At 46.6% G+C, this 7316-nt stretch overlaps 1 protein-coding gene across 1 annotated transcript in view; it reads left to right on the top strand.

The window, feature by feature from the left end:
• Ankh (ANKH inorganic pyrophosphate transport regulator) overlaps window positions 1-7316 on the top strand; it is a gene marked incomplete at its 5' end in the record, with an annotated part of 138084 nt that overhangs the window by 84251 nt on the left and 46517 nt on the right.

The following is a 7316-nucleotide window of genomic DNA, read 5'->3' as shown; positions in this document are numbered from 1 at the left end:
GAGTTCGGTTCCCGGTACCGGAGAAAAACCAAAAAAAAAAAAAAAAAAAAGATTGAAGTCAACAATTTGACCTTGTTCTCTCATACTCTGCTAGGGCTGGGGATGTAGCCCAGCAGTTGGGCATTTACCTAGCATATGTGAGGCTCTGGGTTTGATCCCCCGTGCCACTAAAAAAAATTTTCTTTTTATTTTCCCTATATCTGTATAACATTTCTAGCGGTCACGCTTCTTACCTATTGCATCTCTTCTGTCTAGCATCAGACTCCTGGTTTTAGCACCTCCGTGGTGCTTTTTAATAGCCAGTTCCATGGTTCTTTTTGCTTTACTATCTACGATACCTGTTTGTTTGTTTTAGTCTTTAAGATATTAGTTACTTTCCCCTAACAAGATGCCTTTTGTGCATTGAGTTGATATATTTCTCTTTTTAGATATTCCCAGTGTGATAAAATTCATGTTTCCCCATAGGATATTGCTGAAGATGAATGTGAGCCATTTTCACTGAGCAGAGATACATCATTAGTATTTAAAGCTCATTTTCCTGCTTTAGATTTTGGGAGCTTTTTATCGTAAATTATCCTATAAGGACTACAGAAAAATGAGAGCAAGAACTGCCCTTTGTTTCACTCCTTTTGAAAGAATCCAGTCCCCACTTGTCCTGTAGAGTGGTTCTACAAAATATGTACTGAACAAAGAGAATGTGCGTGTCATTCCAGGCCCTATTGCTCAAAGTTGGGAGTGGAAGAGAGATGGATACACAGATACGGTAGCAAGATACGCCCTTCTTCCTGAGTAGATGTAGCTGAGGGGAATGTGGGTGTTCAGTACCAACTTCTAGATCACTGGCACAGGCTGTTTTCAGCCAGTGGGAGCTGTTGAGAGATGGCAGGAGTAAACCAAAGCCAGTGGATGCCATGTGCTCAGGCTGGAGATAAGTGTTTAGCTCAGGGAGGTTTGGAGCCTGAGACCTCCAAGAGCTCTGCTGACAACATGGAAAGCCAAGCAAAGGAGGGAAGGGTGCTGGGAGGTATAGAGCATCATCCTGGTGCACCTGCATCTGTCTTTAGGGTCCTTTGCAGATTCTGACACCAGTGGTTACTTCTTGTGATATCTTGGAAACAATCATATTGAATAAGGCAGATTTACTCCAGTGTATGTTTAATACCACTTTAGCCAGTAGAGATCAACACATTCTTTGTATTTGCATTATCTGTATAACCACATGGTTTCTAAAGGAAGTGTTTCATATTTAGAAAAAAATTGCTGTATTTTATAATTCTGCACCATGTCCTTCATTATGAACTGGTGCCTTAGTTAGGCACTCTGAGGCTTCCTTCAAAGATTGAGTGCTCTGTGATGTTTCTAGGAGAAATCCTGATTCCCAGTGTGCCCTCCTCTAGCTTAGATTTTTTCCCTGTCTAAATGAATATGAGTATTCCGTACTTTTCAGTACTGATAAAAATCTACAAACTCCTACAGGATCCTCTTCACTTAGAAGAGATTTCAAGGGTGACCATGTCTACCTCTGAAAAATCATGTGCAGATACAGCTCCTGAGTTCACTAACCCAGCATCATTTCTTAGTGTCAGTTAGTGGGTCACAGTAGGGCAGTTGCAATAGGCTCAGGTCAGAGAGCACTAAAAGCTCATTCGTTGTGTCATCCATTATTAATCGTGTGCCCCGGTAAAGGAAAGAACCTTTTACTGGGTCCTTTTCATTACATCTGCTGTACGTAAGGAATTCTTTTTGACTATGTTTTATGCTTGTTTTTCCTGACTTTTCTCCTTCTGGCTCCCATTAGTGAGTGAGGCCTTCTCCCATCTTTGAGACATTTGTTTGCATACTGTATGGGTCTCCCCAGTGTGGGTGGAGCAGGTTCCACAGAGCACACAGGCTCCTCCCCAGGGAGGCTTCAGAAGGATGGGAAAAGTGGCGCCCCACCCACCTATGGGCCCAGTGCATAGACACGTGGAACTGTGTTGGATTTGGCTGACTTGAGGTCTAGAAGATTCACTAATTCACTAGCCCCAAAGTTCCTGCCCATTCTGTGCCACCCATAGCCTGGCTGTAGCTACACAAGTTGCAAGAACCGTGGGAGTATTTGTTGGTCCTTCTTGGGTCTGCCAGTCAGTCTCCATTCTTGGGCTTCCTGGTAGCCATGACTTCTGACATGGATTCATATATAAACCTACAGAGTTTGCCACTGACAGGCTTTAATTCAGGCCAGTTATCGTGGTGCAGGTGACATCCTGTCCTCACCCATAATGAATCCATAAAAGGGAGAGAGACCTTGCTGACCTTGTATTTGGTTTCAATTGGGTCCACGTTAATTTTGCCTACCAGAAATTTAGTATTTCCTGGCCTCCTCATTCACAGAGATGTAGGAACCATTGCTATGATTATGAGCTTTTCTTACACTTTTGTCCAGCAGTGACTTATAAGGCCTCTTCCATGCTTTGAAGCAGCCTGGCAGCAGCAGAACTCAGGGAAACTAAGCTTCTGCAGGTCCCACAGTGGGAAAGTGCAGTGATTTCTAGACTGGCTCTGTTTGCCGATCTTCTCTTTTAAACATCTTCCTTATTCATGGGTTATGAACCAGCCCTGTAAAGAGTGAATGGTCCAATTTGACATAATGCCCACCAACGAGAGTGCTAGGAATAAACAGTTTCAGAAAAGCCTTATCATTTGTTGTTATCTTAAGAACACCCCAGTATTTACTGGCTTGAACACAAGCATTTATTTTGTTCCCAAATTGGCTTGGTGGTGCTTTTGAACTTGGCTGGGCTCGTGCCTCTGTGGCCAGTTGAGGGCCAGGAGGTGGCTCTGCTGATCTTGATGGGCTCCCTGGAGCGGTGGGCCCAGGTGGCCCCTGCAGGGCCAGCTGAGCTCTGTTGCACATAATCTTTGTGCTCCAGTAGAGATTTTTAGGTGGCTGTGGCCAGACTCCACGTAGAAAGTAGATGCACACAAGGCCTCCCAAGGCCAAGACACAAAACTGCATCATCACTGCCATTGTGCACAACTGACCAGAACATACTCCAGGTCAGTCCAGGCTAAGGGGCTCACGACTCAGCTGGAACTTTGACAGGAGGAGCTGTAGAACCACAGAGTAGGGATATATGGAGTATGGAGTTACTGGGGACATTTTTGCTTCCAGACTACCCCAGCTGCTTCTTGGAAAGATGATGGATTTGTGCCCTTCATTTATTCGATCAACTTCTGTCATTTGTTTACCTACTGTGTGGCCAACATGGGCTTACGTCCTCAGTATGCAGACATGATGACACCTGTTGTCTAGAGTTTCATTACCTGCACCAAGTTATTGTGAGCCTTTCCCTACCAAGTCTTTATGCCCATAAGTTGAAGTTTTGATCCTGTGTTAAAGTTTCACATTTATTTTACTTGCCTCATGCATGGGTGTGGGATAGTCTCTCTGGCCTAGGCCATGTTGGCACCTCCCACGCCCAGGTCTTCCACGCAGATGTCGTCAGCACAGATCACAGTTGAGTTAAAAGTCGATGCCCCCACCTTCGTATAGGAAACTACAGCTGTCACAGCTGGTCCGGTTGGCACAGTGCGTAACACACGTCATTCAACACTTGTTGAAGTGATTCAAATGTGGCTTTTCAGCTCTGGAAGCAGACATGAGAAACCTAGGGGTGAATTGTCTGCTCCCACAAAAAACCTTATAAACTGGACTCAGTGGATCCATGAATAGTACTGATGAGACGTTTAAGCTTTGATAACTTGAGAATTTGAATGAGAATAAAGGTTCTAAAATTTGCCATCTTGGGCCAACCGTGGTGGTACAAGCTTGTAATACTAGCACTCAGGAGGCTGAGGCAGGAGGACTGCCATGAATTCAAGGCTAGCCTGAATTATATAGTGAGGCCCTGTCTATAAATGAATAAATAAATAAATAAATAGTTTGTATTTTGGAAACATATTATTCTAATCCTAATGCTGTGCTTTTTCTCAGTTCCTATTGGAAAAATATATGTCTCTAGACTTGTTTTCATTAATATTTATTGGTTTGCAATACATGATAGTAGCTACTGATAAACAAGTTTAAGAATCCCTGATTCCAAAAAGTATCTCATCCTGGTTGGCTGAGATCAGAGGAGCCATGGGCTTGTAGGGCTGAGTGTCCTCTTGCTGTCACAGTGTCGTAAAACCTGCATTCAAACCTGGTTTAATTTTGTTTTGTAACTTCCTGCCATTCCTAAGGGGTACACGTTGCTTTAGGACCATCTCCATAAGGCAGCTGATAGAAGTGGAAGTTACTAAATGTTGCTGAAGGCAGCTCGCCTGGCAATTACGGACTCTTCAAAGCACTTTAAGCAAATCACCCCCAGCCAACAGCTCTAGCGGCAAACAGCTGGAAATAGCTCAGGGCCCACATGGAGCGACTTAGTCAAAGGGTAGGAGAGAAGGGTGAAAACAGGTGCTGGAATTTCAGTCTCCACTGCCAGGGTGGAAAGGACCTCTCGTTTTGATCAGAGTCCTGCTCAGCCATGAGAGAGCAGAAGGAAGAAAACGTGGGTGGGAAAGCTTGCGTCTTTGGCCTCCAGTTCTCTCCTTCGGTAGCTGAGAGAGCAAGAGCCTAAATAAGAAGAAAGAGCGTCCTGAGATCCAGAAGCCCTGCTGTGCCTGGCACCGGGGAGCAGCAGACCTGAGAAGGGCAAAGGCGGCTCCCCACCTGCTCCCAGAGGCAGAGACGGGCCCTGACACTGCCCAGGGAGAAGGGATTGAGAGCCCAGCAGTCCTCAGGCCCCACTAAGCTCTACGAGCTGCATAAAGGCACCCTTGTGCTGCTTTAGCTGAATAAATAGCTCTCCTTACAATGGGTAGAGAGCTTCCTGCTGCTGGTCCATTCCCAGGCAACACATACACACCACAAGTTCCGCCTTCAACCGCTCAAACCACGTATCCCATCCTGTCTCGCTGCCATCCCAGAGTCTGACATGAAAGTAACTCTCTTTCCCAGAAGCTATACTCATCTGTACTCACACTGTGCCGCAAACCAGGTAGCTTAAACAACAGAACCTCACAGTTCTGTGGGCTGCAAGTCTGAGATCCAGGGACAGGCGGAATTAGTTCAAGGACTTGCGGGAGAATCTGCTCTGTTCCTCTGCCCTGGCCCTGGGTGTCTGCTGGCAGTCTTTGGCATGTGAAGGCATCACCCTTTCTCTGCCTTCATCCTTGCATGGAGGGCTCCCTGTGTGCATCTGTCTGTACCCAGATCTCCCCTTTTTAGAAGGGTATCAGTCTTACTGGCTTGACGGCCACCCTGCTCAAGTCCGACCTCATCATAATAATTATGTCTGCACTGACCTGTGGCTATGTGAGGCCACACACTGAGGTTAGGGGGTAGAACTTAGATGTGTAAATTTTCAGAAGACACAGTTCGGCCCACAGCCCTGTCCTTCCCGGTCTCAGCCTTGCCCCCATCACTTGGTGGCCAGCTTTAGCCCCTGTCAGACCTACTCGGCTGGCATTTTACATCAGCTGTAGCATGTGCCAGGCAGCCCGAGAATTGTCCGTGGCGGCCCCGTGCTCTTCACAGGGTGCTGTACTGCTCTGTTCACTGACACAGCTGCTTTTTATTGGTGGGGACAGAGTGGTAGGGGGGTCCTCATGGGTCCCTGCATGCTGACTGTGTGTTGGTTCATGAAACAAATGGGCAAATAAGCAGCACCATCGAGAGACTTTGAGACGAGATTTCCACAGCTGGTACCTGAAGCAGCCCATTCGCATGCGTGGGTGACATCTTCATTCCGGCTTCACGGCGCAGCCAGCTGAGGGCTAGGCCGCATGCACCTCTTTCCTCACTGAGACCCAGATTGCAGCCCTCCCTTGCTGCCTTCTGAGGTCAAGGACAAGCCTCCTCCATCCCTGTCACCTCTGTGGGCTCCTGATCCGAACAACATGGACGTCACAGATGCCTCCTTTCCTGTCCCTTGCTGCACCTAAACCCCTCCCCCACTTCTCACTCTGCCATGCGACACCCTCCCTCCCGGACTTCTCTTTCTGCTCCCCAGTGGCCCAGCCACCCTTGCTCACCTTTGCAGCTGACCTGGTTTTCATCTCCACCCTCCTTGCTTTTGTTCCCCTCACCCAACAATGCTCTCTGGAAATCACAACCGCTCCACCTTCTTACCCCTGAAATGATCTTCTTGCCCCTGCAGCTGCTGTGATCCCTCTGTGCATGGCAGTATCCTGGACATCACGCCAAGACCTCAGTCATTCAAAAATTCCCATCATTCAAGAGTGAAGTGTGGTAGTGCACATAGCTAATCCCAGCCCTTGGTAGGATGAGGCAGGAGGATCACCAAGAAGTCAGGGCCAGACTGGGCTACATAGTGAGTTCAAGGCCAGCATGAACTACATAGCAAGATCCTGTCTCAAAAAAATAAAAAATCCTATAATCCAAGACTAATCCTGGCAAAGAATAGAGCATTGTTCCTCTTTACCAATCAAAGTGGTAATACATATTCCCCAAACTTTGAAATGTGGGGGCATTGTTGTCTCACATAGCTGAGACTGCTCACACTCTCCTTGGTTGTCAGGTGCATAACTACTCATAGCTATGAGTGTGTGAGAACAGCAGGAACACTTCCGGCCGGAGCGCTTGTAAAACATGGGAAAACACAGAAATTGGTATTTTCATGTGCATTCCTCCCTATATCAGTGAGGTCAAAAGTAGTCCAATACTGTGTCCATCTTTGCTAATGGTATTTGTCAGGATCCAGCCGGTGCGTCCATGCAGGGCAAGGGCACATTCACTCAGCCTGCATGTGTGAGGACCTGTGGATCCCACTCTCACCCTGTGGCGAATCTTCCCATAGGAAGGACTTCCAGAGTACCTCCCGGATGTCACTTTCCACTGCCCAGGACTGTACCCCTAGTCTTGTGCCGGACTGTACCATGCCAACTATACCCCAAGTGGCCACCCTCCTCCAAGAAGTGAAGTGAAAAGACTGGGAAGCCTGAAATTTTTTTTTTTTTGGTTGTTAGGGTTTTTTTCCCAGTACCAGGAATTGAACTCACGACCTCGTGCTTGCAGGCAGGCACTATGCCACTGAGCTAAACCCCCAGCCCTTGAAACTTTAAAACTGGAATTGAAAACATATGTTAACCTCTGGAAGTTTTCTGCAGTAAATAACTAATGTATGTAAACATTTAGCTTCAAAACTACCCCGTAAGCATTCTTTTATAATATTAAAAGTAAATATAAAATGATATAAATGTGCAACAAAAGGAGAGTGAACACAGTGATACTAAGTAAACCTACAAAAAGCAGTTGAATGAATTAAGAA

Source organism: Chinchilla lanigera, unplaced genomic scaffold (genome assembly GCF_000276665.1).
Source record: "Chinchilla lanigera isolate Chin_1 unplaced genomic scaffold, ChiLan1.0 scaffold00025, whole genome shotgun sequence".
Taxonomy (NCBI): Eukaryota; Metazoa; Chordata; class Mammalia; order Rodentia; family Chinchillidae; genus Chinchilla; species Chinchilla lanigera.
The sequence above is the reverse complement of the archived record's forward strand: the minus strand, read 5'-3'. Positions and strand labels throughout refer to the sequence as shown.